Here is a 13778-nt window from a genome sequence, read left to right as displayed (position 1 = left end):
CTCCTTCGTCTCGAGGGTTTCTTTCGGTAAGCATCATGCTGCCTAGATCGCATCTTGCGATCTAGGCAGCACAAGCTTATTTCGTTGTTCATGCGTTGCTCGTACTGAAGCCTTTTTGATGGCGAGCAACGTAGTTATCTTAGATGTGTTAGGGTTAGCATTGTTCTTCGTATCATATGCTGTCGTAGTGCAACCCTTATACATCTAGCCGCCCTTACACCTATCTTAGGTGTAGGGGCGGCACCCCGCTTGATCATTATTTAGTAGATCCGATCCGTTACGGTTGCTCCTTGTTCTTCAAGGATTAGTTTAATATCTGCAATAGTTAGGCCTTACAAAGGGTTGGAGGATCCAGCGACGCGTAGGGTGTCGTTTGCTAGCCCTAGACAGGATGTTCCGAGGATCAACCTCGTGTTGGTTTTTAGGCCTTGTCTAGGACCGGCTTACGATCACCGTACGTGACCGCGAGGCCCAATCGTGAGTAGGATGATCCGATTATGCGGTGAAAACCCTAAATCGTCGTAGATCGTTTTAGCTTTATCTTGATCAAGCAGGACCACCATATATTCGTGCACCTAGTACGAATCATGGGTGGATCGGCTCCTTGAGCCGATTCACAGGATAACCTGAGAGCCGATCGAGGCTCGTATTTAATGTTTATGTGTATGCCATGCAGGAAACTAAGCGAGGCATCTCCATCACCTTCCTGACCAGGTATAGGTCAGGTGGCACGCCCTTGCACCAGCATCAGACGTGCGTTCCAGAGGCTTTGCGGGCCGTCGCTCGGAGGGACCAGGGCCAGCCGCAGCCCTAAGTTGTTCCCGGCTCTACTGTGTTGCCCGTCGTTGCTCGCCGGTGGGTTTCTGACCGCAACAACAACAAAAGGATTGGTGTATTTGCATGTTAGGAAACCCAAGACCTATCTCATGACGAGGAAACAGAGTCCCTTGGCTCATATGCCATACCAGTGAGGTAACTAGGCAACTCCGACATTAGAGGTTAACCCACCCCGATAAAGAAAAGAAAAGATTTGAACTTAGTAACAATTTTTTCTATAGCAGTCAACATCTATGGAGAACGGGGTAAACATAACTGTCGTTTTCTTCTACTACGCCGAGCAATCCTCTGTATATATTTATTCCATGTGTCCATACATAATTTAGCATGGTTTTAGCCCTTCTAGCAACCCAACTATTGTGTTTACTCAAATGCATGTAAAACAAAAAAACACGTCCTACACGATCACCTAAAATATATTCTACGTAGTAGATGCAATAATGAGATTCGATCGCGGTAACTCACCGAGTAGGGAAGAGCTCCGTGACTAAGGATGACAAATTTATCCACAGGTATGGGTACCCGCGGGTACCGTATCAGTATAGGAAGGATATGGGTACATTTTTATACCCATGCGTAGTATTCATACCCTACCCGAAAATTCATGGGTAGGGCATGTGTATAGTCTTGTACCCGCTGGTATACCATAGCCTACAAATTTATTGTTAATATAATGTGATATGCCTACTTTTGTTGACTCATGAGTTAGAATATGAGATATTTTAATAATTGTTAGATATTAAACTACATACTACTGAGTTGAGGTAGTTCATTTTTTAAAATCATATTTCCTATCAATAAATCTACAATTTTAAACAACTTGTGAACTATTTGACCTACCTATTGGGTACCAAATATCCAATTGGTATAGGTACCCGTCAGGTATAGGCATGGATAAGGTTTTATACTTGTAGGTATGAGTATGGGTAGAAATTTGTACCCATAGACTATACGGATATGGGTATTGTATTACTCTACCCTACCATACCTTACCCATTACCATCCTTATCCGTGGCGGATATGATACGGGCGATCCACCCGGTTAGGAAAATTCCTCCTAACCGTGGGGATATCCCCTCCATACTTCAGAGAATCGAATGGACGATTCCTCTGTCGGGCTTCGGCATACAAGACTTAGTTTTAGCGGTGAGAGTTGTGTATCCTTGATACGTCGTAAACGTATCTATAATTTTTGATGCTCCACGTTTGTTTTACACCAATTTCTATATGTTTCGTTCACACTTCGTGGAACTTTTATGCATTTTCCGGTACTAACCTATTGACAAGATGCCACAGTGCCAATTTCATGTTTTCTGTTGTTTTTGGTTTCAGAAAAATTGTACAGGAAATATTCTCAAAACTGTACGAAACAAAATCCGAAGTGCCTTATTTTACCGAAAAGAAGACGGGGTCCAGAGGAGAGACGAAGGGGGACCAGGAGTCGGCCAGGCCATGCCTTTGAGCGCCCTAGCCCCTAGATGTGCCAAGGGGTGGTGTGGGGCCACCCAGCACCCCACCGACCTATCTCCTCCGACTATATAAAGCCTTCGACGCGAAAACCTTGAATACCCTCCGTCCACGAAAAGTTTCGTCGCCGCCGCCATCGTCCAGACAAGTTTCTGGGGTCAGAAGTTCCTGTTTCGGCACCCTACCGAGATGGGGATTGACCCCCGGAGCCATCTCCATCGACGCCACCGCCTCCACTTCGACTCCTTGATGGTTCATGAGTAGTTTTCCCCCTGGACTACGGGTTCTCGGTTGTAGCTAGTATGTACTCTCTCTCACACATGTACTTCAATACAATGATCTCATGAGCTGTCTTACATGATTGAGATCCATATGATGTAATCGATGTTGTGTTTGTTGGGATCCGATAAATTTTGAAATTGTGATCAGATTGTTCATCATATTATCATACTATTGTTATTTAAGATCTTACATGCTCTCCGGTACTTGTGATTAGGGCATCAAGTAGTTGCATGTATCTCCAAGAGTGGGTTCATGCCTCTAGTTTTCTGGAAGAGCGACAATAACTTCTAAGATTGTAGATGTGTTGTTGCTACTAGGGAGAAAACAACAATATTTTATCCAAGGGTAATTCTATTGTTTACTTTACACACATTGCTTAATATGATTATATGTTGCTTGCAACTTAATACTGAAAGGGGTTCAGATGATAACCTGAAGGTGAATTATTAGTCATATACGCAGTTGGATTATGGTCTATGTATTTATGTTGTAATGCCCAATTAAATACTATAGTAACCTTTATCTTATCATAGCATGCATTTTCATGCCCTCACAATTATCAATTGCAAAACTGTAATTTGTTCACCCAACAGATGTTATTTGGAGAGTTACCACTAGTGTAGAAAGCTGGGAACCCCGGTCATTCTGTCATTGTCATTGTTCTAAGTCAACTCCGCACTGGAATACTTTCTGGTGCCATCACCTCTGTGTTACTGCTACTGCTGTTGTGTTACTATTGCTCCCCATATTACTTCTGCTTTCACATCACCCATGTTTCTAGTGCTTTTTCAGGTGCAACTGAATTGACAACTCCGCTGTTAAGGCTTATCATTATTCTTTACCTCCCCTTGTGACGAATCAATAAATTCAGGTTTTACTTCCCTCGAAGACTGTTGCGATCCTCTATACTTATGGGTGATACGTCTCCAACGTATCGATAATTTCTTATGTTCCATGCCACTTTATTGATGATACCTACATGTTTTATGCATACTTTATGTCATATTTATGCATTTTCCGGCACTAACCTATTAACGAGATGCCGAAGAGCCAGTTGATGTTTTCTTCTGTTTTTGGTTTCAGAAATCCTAGTAAGGAAATATTCTCGGAATTGGACGAAATCAACGCCCAAGATCTTATTTTTCCACGAAGCTTCCAGAACACCGGGGGAGATACGAAGTGGGGCGACGAGGTGACGCCACACCAGGGCGGCGCAGTCCAGGCCCTGGCCGCGCCGGCCTGTGGTGTGGGCCCCTCGCGTCGCCCCTAAACCTACCTCCTCCGCCTACTTAAGCCTTCGTCGATAATAACTCCAGTACCGAGAGCCACGATACGGAAAACCTTCCAGAGACGCCGCCGCCGCCAATCCCATCTCGGGGGATTCAGGAGATCGCCTCCGGCACCCTGCCGGAGAGGGGAATCATCTCCCGGAGGACTCTTCACCGCCATGGTCGCCTCCGGAGTGATGTGTGAGTAGTTCACCCCTGGACTATGGGTCCATAGCAGTAGCTAGATGGTGGTCTTCTCCTAATTGTGCTATCATTGTTGGATCTTGTGAGCTGCCTAACATGATCAAATCTGTAATGCTACATGTTGTGTTTGTTGGGATCTGATGAATATGGAATACTATGCTATATTGATTATCAATCTATTATCTATGTGTTGTTTATGATCTTGCATGCTCTCCGTTACTAGTAGAGGCTCTGGCCAAGTTTTTGCTTGTAACTCCAAGAGGGAGTATTTATGCTCGATAGTGGGTTCATGTCTCCATTAAATCTGGGGGAGTGACATAAACCTCTAAGGTTGTGGATGTGCTGTTGATACGTCTCCGACGTATCGATAATTTCTTATGTTCCATGCCATATTATTGATGATATCTACATGTTTTATGCACACTTTATGTCATATTCGTGCATTTTCTGGAACTAACCTATTAACAAGATGCCGAAGTGCCGATTCTTTGTTTTCTGCTGTTTTTGGTTTCAGAAATCCTAGTAAAGAAATATTCTCGGAATTGGACGACATCAACGCCCAGGGTCCTATTTTGCCACGAAGCTTCCAGAAGACCGAAGAGGAGACGAAGTGGGGCCACGAGGTGGCCAGACTACAGGGCGGCGCGGCCCAAGCCCTGGCCACGCCGGCCTGTAGTGTGGGCCCCTCGTGACTCCCCTTGACCTGCCCTTCCACCTACAAATAGCCTTCGTCGCGAAACCCCCAGTACCGAGAGCCACGATACGGAAAACCTTACTGAGACGCCGCCGCCGCCAATCCCATCTCGGGGGATTCAGGAGATCGCCTCCGGCACCCTGCCGGAGAGGGGAATCATCTCCCGGAGGACTTTACGCCGCCATGGTCGCCTCCGGAGTGATGTGTGAGTAGTCTACCCCTGGACTATGGGTCCATAGCAGTAGCTAGATGGTTGTCTTCTCCCCATTGTACTTAATTGTGGGATCTTGTGAGCTGCCTAACATGATCAAGATCATCTATCTGTAATTCTATATGTTGCGTTTGTTGGGATCCGATGAATAGAGAATACTATGTTATGTTGATTATCAATTTATATCTAGGGATTTCTATTTTCGTGCCCCTGGCTCCTTAGTTGTGCTCAGTTTTCCCCAGCCCCTTAGTTTTTCCTCAGTTTTCCCCAAAACCTTGTCTGAAACCCGCAGAAGGAGCTCGGACGGAAGGAATCCCGTTAGTTGACGTTGGTTGGTGCTGGCAAGTGGGGCCGCTGTTGGTGCCCCGCAGTGGACACGTCTTCACTTATCCAGATCATCGTGGGACCCACAACTTGTCCACGTTAAGTGCGCCGGACCCATAGCTTACCCAGGTGACCGTTGCAAAATGGGAGCCCGAGCCAGCCCCGTGCCCGTGCCATTGCTTCCCCTTTCTTTCTCCGCGCCCCATTGTTCTTCTTCTCCGCCAGCGGCAGCCCTTCTCCGGTAGGCGGGTGATGTCTAGTTTCTCTTCGACCTCCCGTTCTTCATGGCCGCAGTATGGACCCGTGCCTTTGACAAGATGCCCTGACTGCCCACGCCAGGAGCCTCTGAAGCGGTCGATCTGTAAGACGGACGAGAATGGCAACCGTGGACGTGAGTTCGTTGCATGCGAGAGCTTGCCATATAGAGAGGGGGATAAGGTTAGATCTCGCTCCAATTTCTCTGTTTTCTCTCGATTTTCTTGTTATTCCCTCGAATTTGGGATTTAGGGTTCACGTTGTTGTTTTCAGATCTTGAAGAAATGCAGGCATTTCGAGTGGATCGATGTGTACGTTCAGAGGCTTCAGTTGCAGGAATCAATTGGCGCTATTGGGGGCGCAATTTGGGAGGGGGACTTGCTTTGTAGAGAATGCGGCGGAGAGAGGAGCCGTTCCGATTATGCCTAATGCTCCCAATGCAGAACTGGTGGAAGTGAAGGAGAAGCGAAGAAAATGAACAAGCGATTAAGGCGGTGATCGAGTTGAAGAAGCAAGCTAACCTGATGGCTGGTTTTTTTTTTGTTGTATAATTACGATCGGATTCTTATCATTGCTCACCAGGCGCTAGAAGTTGTTACAAGGGATACCTTACAAATCCATTATTCAGTTACATGTACTTGTAGTTGTTTTCAAAGTTAGTGTGTGCATTCACCGAAATTACCAACTATATTCCCTAAAAGAAAAGAAAAGCTAAAGATAGTTGATAATTGTTAGAGGGGTGACAAATAATGCAATCACCGAAATCCGCAAATATGTATGCCTCGTGTTTATACCAAAATTATACCACTTTTAGGCCGTTTCAAAATACCAATACCATATCCCAAACTATATTCCCTAAAAGAAAAGGACAGCTAAAGATAGTTGATAATTGTTAGAGGGGTGACAAATAATGCAATCACCGAAATCCGCAAATATGTATGCCTCATGTTTATAACAAAATTATACCACTTTTAGGCCGTTTCAAAATGGGATCCCTTTCAAAATAGGGTCCCTTCAAAATACCAATACAATATCCCAAACTATATTCCCTAAAAGAAAAGGACAGCTAAAGATAGTTGATAATTGTTAGAGGGGTGACAAATAATGCAATCACCGAAATCCGCAAATATGTATGCCTCATGTTTATAACAAAATTATACCACTTTTAGGCCGTTTCAAAATACCAATACTATATCCCAAACTATATTCCCTAAAAGAAAAGGACAGCTAAAGATAGTTGATAGCAATCACCGAAATCCGCAAATATGTATGCCTCATGTTTATAACAAAATTATACCACTTTTAGGCCGTTTCAAAATACCAATACTATATCCCAACCTATATTCCCTAAAATAAAAGGACAGCTAAAGATAGTTGATAATTGTTAGAGGGGTGACAAATAATGCAATCACCAAAATCCGCAAATATGTATGCCTCATGTTTATACCAATACTATATCCCAAACTATATTAAGTGGCAAACTCGTTATTGCACATAAATAGAGGGGTGGGCATTCTCCACCGACAGAGAGAGAGAGGGGTGGCCACGAAGAGAGAGAGAGAGAGAGAGAGGTTGCCACGAAGAGACGGATAGGGGTATACTGCCCGTTAGATCAGTGGATCAACGGTTCGTGGAGTCGATCCGTGTGACAACGGCTCAACCAATCAGGATAAGTTTGGGCTTCTCAGAGCATTTGTGACAGTACTTGAGGGCAAAACTGAGTAGTACTAAGAATCCAAGGGCACATAAATAGTAAATAGACTAAGGGATTCAAACAAAAGAATTACAAAATGAAAAATGTGTGTTTTGTACAATATAATTCATATTGGGCTACATCAAATTATTTGCAGTTCAAATATACATGAGTGTGACAATTATGGCATCATTTAGACAAACTATGTTTTGGGAAAGATGTTTTGCAAAGGGGTTTGGGTGGAAAACCAATCATCTTCATAGCTACACTAGTGATTCTGAGAAGTGGCAATTTGTGGTAAAACTTGATTTATATATGTTTGTTAAGGTTTTCTAGGTGGCAGGTTGCGTAGGAAGACTCCATGAGTAGTTGCCACTATGTTTTTAATTTTTTGGATTTTTTTGCGCATGAAATGACTCAATTAGCTATGTTAATCTCATTTGTTGACTCCCTGTTGACCAGCTACTTGAGGGTAAAACTGAGTATATTGCACTTGCCGGTCTAAGTCCTCGAGGGGAAAACTGAGTACAGTTAAAATTTCTGTATAAGGCCTGAGGTTATAACTGAGTACACCAAACGTCCCAGGGTTAGACTCGTGTAGCGGTGCACGCCGGCAGGCCGTGCATAGCGGACGCGTGTTGCGGTACACGCCACCTTCGTCTTTATAGAGCCCCTCTTTCTCTCCCTCGACGCACGTTCTCACTGGCTCACTGCAACCGCCTCTCCTGTCCCATCATCTTCTCCACAACCGAAGAAAAAACCCCAAAGAAAACCGCCGGCGATGGAGAAGAATGAGATGCCCATTGTCGGCACATCAGCCGCCGCCCCCGTCCAGGCCCCTGTCGCTGCTTCCAACGTAGCAGCCGGCGGATCGGCCGCCGCCCCCGTCCAGGCCCCTGTCCCTGCTTCCAACGTAGCAGCCGGCGGATCGGCCGCCGCCCCGTCCGGGCCCCCTGTCGCTGCTTCCAACGTAGCAGCTGGCGCATCGGCCGCCGCCACCGTCCAGTCCCCCGTCGCTTGGGACCCGTACGAACCAGTGCAATACGACGCGCCGGAGAACCCCTACGACACCAGCATCGTCGACAACGAGCCGGAGGTAACCCTTTGTTCCCTTGTTCTTATCTCATTTCAATCATTTTGTGTTAGATCTAGCGTTATTACGGTTCGTCTGTTCCTAGTTCAATCCTTTTGTATTAGATCTTGCGTTATTACTGTTCGTCTGTTCCTAGTTCGATCCTTTTGTGTTAGATCTTGCGTTATTAGTGTTTGTGATTTGCTTTTGTTTAAGATTTGTGCCGATGATGATGAATATTTGGGCATAAATTGATTCAGGGTTTGGTCAGTAAACAATTGGTGTGTACAAATTTGTTGTGCATGATCTTTGGTTTGCTGACTCAAATCCTGGATATAAGTGTGTCCAATGTAACTGAGGCTACCTCTTTTTTTCGAGCCCATATTATCATGCATGATTTTTTATTCACTCTCTGTTCCATCATCGTTGCAATTGACTCTGTTTTTTTTGCACGATCTTTGGTGCTACGTGATAGGTGCAGAGCAGCGACGTCGACAGCGACGACGAGTCCTTCCACACCAAGACTCATCACGTCCTCAGGAGGCTGCAGTCTGGCCATTACGATGGCCCCTTTGCTCGAGGCATTTACAAGTGCCCCTTCTGCAACAGGAAGCTCCGCGCCACCGACTTCAACTCCCTGGTGAACCATGCTGAATCCATTGGCAGATGTGGCGCTAGAGTTGGAAGGACCGTGAACGTGCATGCGTACATGGCCAAACACAAAGCACTTGGGATTCACCTGCGCAACCTCCAAGCGAGTCACACGCGCTACCTGGAGGCGTTGAACGTGCCTACTGCACTCTACGTATGTGATCGCTCTATACGTAGAGCAGCTTAAATTCATGTAAAATGTAGCTTATGTTGGATCTATCGGTACTACTTTTGGATCTGTCCTGAATATATCTATGCTATGTTGGTTGCTGTATGCAGCTTATCCTATATTTTCTCTCTGGATTTGTGCCCTAGATTTCCTACCTGATTGGGTAAAAATGAAGGCATAAAGAAATGAATGGCGTTAAAAAACAGAAGGACAAGCTGCTCTAGATTTGCTACCAATTTGGGCTATCAAATATGAATGAGATCGAGCGAGAGAGAGGAAAAAGGTACATTGAAAACTGCTAATCTGGGCGAAAGAGACAGAAACCACTCGTGCTCCCGTCCCGGACCCACACGGCTCCACACGCTACGGCCCCACAAACATGGTCTCGTCCTGTCCCACGCGGTCCCTTCCTACCAGCCCCACACGACGCGGTCCCACATGACGCGACCCCACAAACGACACGACCCCACTCGTCAGCACGGAACAGTCAACTTAACGGATTCCTTCCGTCCGAGCTCCTTCTGCGGGTTCAGACAAGGGCTTGGGGAAAACTGAGGAAAAACTAAGGAGCTGGGGAAAACTGAGTACAACTAAGGACCTGAGGGCACGAAAATAGAAATCCCTTATATCTATGTGTTGTTTATGATCTTGCATGCTCTCCGTTACTAGTAGATGCTCTGGCCAAGTAGATGCTTGTAACTCCAAGAGGGAGTATTTATGCTCGATAGTGGGTTCATGTCTCCGTGAATCTGGGGAAGTGACAGAAATCTCTAAGATTATGGATGTGCTGTTGCCACTAGGGATAAAACATTGGTGCTATATTCGAGGATGTAGTTACTGATTACATTACGCGCAATACTTAATGCAATTGTCTGTTGTTAGCAACTTAATACCGGAGGGTTCGGATGATAACTTTGAAGGTGGACTTTTTAGGCATAGATGCATGCTGGATAGCGGTCTATGTACTTTGTCGTAATGCCCAATTAAATCTCACTATACTCATCATAATATGTATGTGCATGGTCATGCCCTCTTTATTTGTCAATTGCCCAACTGTAATTTGTTCACCCAACATGTTGTTTATCTTATGGGAGAGACACCTCTAGTGAACTGTGGACCCCGGTCCAATTCTCTTTACTGAAATACAATCTACTGCAATACTGTTCTATTGTTTTCTACAAACAATCATCATCCACACTATACATCTAATCCTTTGTTACAGCAAGCCGGTGAGATTATTGACAACCTCGCTGTTTCGTTGGGGCAAAGTACTTGGTTTGTGTTGTGCTGGTTCCACGTTGGCGCCGGAATCCCTGGTGTTGCGCCGCACTACATCTCGCCGCCATCAACCTTCAACGTGCTTCTTGGCTCCTACTGGTTCGATAAACCTTGGTTTCATACTGAGGGAAAACTTGCCGCTGTACGCATCACACCTTCCTCTTGGGGTTCCCAACGGACGTGTGCTGTACACGCCATCAAGCAATTTTTTTGGCGCCGTTGCCAGGGAGATCAAGACACGCTGCAAGGGGAGTCTCCACATCCCAATCTCTTTACTTTGTTTTTGTCTTGCTTAGTTTTATTTACTACTTTGTTTGCTGCACTAAATCAAAATACAAAAAAATTAGTTGCTAGTTTTACTTTATTTGCTATCTTGTTTGCTATATCAAAAACACAAAAAAATTAGTTACTTGCATTTACTTTATCTAGTTTGCTTTATTTACTGTTGCTAAAATGGGTACTCCTGAAAATACTAAGTTATGTGACTTCACAACCACAAATAATAGGGATTTCTATTTTCGTGCCCCTGCTTCGATAGTTGTACTCAGTTTTCCCCAGCTCGTTAGTTTTTCCTCAGCTTTCCCCTCCCTCTAGTTTGAAACCCCTCGAAGACGCGGGTTGCCGTCAGGTCAGAGGCCTTACCGTTACCGTTAATCTGATGGGTGGGGCTGCACAGAGGTGGGGCTGCATAGAGGGCAGTTCCTCTCTGACCGTCTCGTGCTGACGGGTAGCCATCCATCTACCGTTGACGCGTGGATCGTTTTATTTCCTGATTGTATACACGGTGCTGCCAATGACAAATGGGGCCGCTCTATGGGGCTGCCGCAGCCAATGACCAGTGGGTCGTTTATTTATTTATAGAAAATTATATTGCCGCTCTGTGGGGCCTCCGCAGCCAATGACCGCTGTGGCAGGTGACTATTTTCGCAGCTTAATCTAAAATGACTCTTATGCTAAACATTGTGCATCCCGACGTTGACCTAGCAGTGGCGGCGAGCATAGCCGTTCTGACCATGCCGATATCGGCATCGGCATCGGCATCGTTTGGAGGATGTGGTGCTCGAATAATAGTGGAAATGCGACATTATCTTTTACATGTGCATAATATATAGAAAATAGTTAGATCTCTAAATCGATGCATATGAAGCTACATATATATTCTTGGTCATAATCCCCTTATCTAAAGGGGATGGATGCATGGCTTCACGTCGTCGTCGCTTTCATCGTCAGTATCTTCGTCGTCCGAGTAGTAGTACTTCCTGCACATTGTTCCGTCGAACACCTTCACTGTGAGCACATCGTCGCCTTCATATTTGAAGTGTACGAAGCAGCCGAAATCCACACCGTGCGCGATGGCGAATTTCTCCCAGCCCTTGTCGAGGTACATCCGGCCTTGACCGTCAAATAGGACCTCCACGGTCCAGAGACGAGGACCACAGTCAGCTGCTCGCAGATACACCTTAGCTGGCTCCTGGCCGTCAAGATAGTCCGCAAACTTTTTTGGGAGAGCCTGCAAAGAGATCGAGCGCCGATCGTTTGAAATTAAAGGTTTTTTAGAACATGCCCATAATTAATCACATGCATCATATATGTGGGAACGCGTACGTACCTTCTTGACCAAAGGGTCTTCATAGACGACGATGAAGAACTCCTCTATGATCAATGGCAGTGTTGACGGTGGTGGTGGCAATGATGATGATCCACTTCCCCTTCCCCTTCCCCTTCCCCTTCCCCTTCCCCTTCCCCTTCCCCTTCCGGTCCGCGTCCGAGACGTGGAAGCCATGGCAATGGATCAAGTGTATGTGAACGAAGAAGAGAGAGGCAGAACCTATTGACACAAGGGATGGCAGTGTGGGTGTTTATAAGGGAGAGATGACCGTTGTAGGGGTTTACACAATAAAATAAGGAGGAGGTGAACGTTGGTGGGGGTTCACACAATAAATTAAGGAGGAGATGACCGTTGTGGGGGTTTACACAATAAATTAAGGAGGAGACGACCGTTGTGGGGGTATATATCTCAACAAAATTAAAAAGTAATGCGGACTATCTTGATGGAAATGGAACTTCGTGATATAGTTTATCATTTTACCGTGAAAAATAATGCCTAAAAGAAATGGTAATTTGTGATAGTTTATCATTTACCGTAATGGCTACAACAAATCGTTGATGGTTTATCATTTTTTGCGTGAAAAGTAATGGCTACAAGAAATGGGTGATGGTGTATCATTTTTTGCGTGACAAGTAATGGCTACAACAAAATCGGTGATGGTTTATCGTTTTTTGCGTGAAAAGTAATGGCTACAAGAAATGTGTGATGGTGTATCATTTTTTGCGTGAAAAGTAATGTCTACAACAAAATCGGTGATGGTTTATCGTTTTTTTGCGTGAAAAGTAATGGCTACAAGAAATGGGTGATGGTGTATCATTTTGCGTGAAAAGTAATGGCTACAACAAAATCGGTGATGGTTTATCGTTTTTTGCGTGAAAAGTAATGGCTACAAGAAATGGGTGATGGTGTATCATTTTTTGCGTGAAAAGTAATGGCTACAACAAAATCGGTGATGATTTATCGTTTTTTGCGTGAAAAGTAATGGCTACAACAAATCGGTGATGGTGTATCATTTTTTTGCGTGAAAAGTAATGGCTACAACAAATCGGTGATGGTTTATCATTTTTTGCGTGAAACGTAATGCCTAAAAAGAGTTTATAATTTAGCTCGTGAAAAATAATGCAGAAAACCGAACTTTGCGTGAAGCTAACCAATGACAGAGAGAGAGAGAGAGGGTGGTGGCCCCGACCAGAGAGAGAGATAGGGGTTATCCTGCCCGTTAGATCATACGATCAACGGTCGGTGGGCACGATCCGCGTGACATGGGCTAGACCAATCAGGGCAATGTTGGGCGTCTGTGAGAGTTTGTGAAGGTAGAGGGCAAAACTGAGTAGTATCAAGAAACCAAGGGCAAGTGAGTAGTAAACAGACTAAGGGATTCAAATATGAGATTTAAAAAATGGAAAATGCGTGTTTTGTACAATGAAACCCATCTTGGCCTACCTTAAACTATTTGCAATACAAATCTACATGAGTGTGAAAATTATGGCCTCATTCAGACAAACTATGTTTTGGGGAAAGCTGTTTTGGGTAGGGCTTATTATGGAAAACCATGCACCTTCATAGCTACTAGGTGATTTGAGAAGTGGCAATTTGTGGTAAAGACTCAATGAGTAAGTGTCACTCTTTTTCGGAATTTTTTGCACATTAAATAACTCATTTAACTAGTTAATCCCATTTGTTGACTCTCTGTTGACCAGCCACTTGAGGGTAAAACTGAGTATATTGCACTAGCCAGTATTAGCACTCAAGAGGAAAACTGAG

Source organism: Lolium perenne, chromosome 6, assembly GCF_019359855.2.
Source record: "Lolium perenne isolate Kyuss_39 chromosome 6, Kyuss_2.0, whole genome shotgun sequence".
NCBI classification, from domain to species: domain Eukaryota; kingdom Viridiplantae; phylum Streptophyta; class Magnoliopsida; order Poales; family Poaceae; genus Lolium; species Lolium perenne.
This window is presented reverse-complemented; position numbering follows the sequence as displayed.